The following is a 383-nucleotide window of genomic DNA, read 5'->3' as shown; positions in this document are numbered from 1 at the left end:
GACCAAGTTAAAAGACGTCGACGTGCAGTTGCGTTCCTAGTGCGAGACATGCAACTGGGGCCATCTCTCTCGATGCCGCTCCCTCCAACAAAACAAAGGTCCCTAGTTGCGACCAAGTAAGCAGACATGCAGTTGCGTGCCCATTGTGGGACATGAAACTGGCAAAGTCAGAGTTGCAACCAAGTTAAGACATGCAGTTGCGACCGTGCTCGAATACATGCAGTTGCGTGCCTAGTGTGGGGCATGCAACTGGGACCCATCTCTCTCGTCACCGCCCCCTTCGACAAAACAAAGGTCCCACCCTAGCTGCGACCAAGCTAGAAGACATGCAGTTGCGTGCCTGTTCTGGGACATGCAACTGGGCCCCATCTCTCTCGACGTCG

The sequence above is a fragment of the Triticum dicoccoides genome, chromosome 7B (assembly GCF_002162155.2).
Source record: "Triticum dicoccoides isolate Atlit2015 ecotype Zavitan chromosome 7B, WEW_v2.0, whole genome shotgun sequence".
Taxonomy (NCBI): Eukaryota; Viridiplantae; Streptophyta; class Magnoliopsida; order Poales; family Poaceae; genus Triticum; species Triticum dicoccoides.
This window is presented reverse-complemented; position numbering follows the sequence as displayed.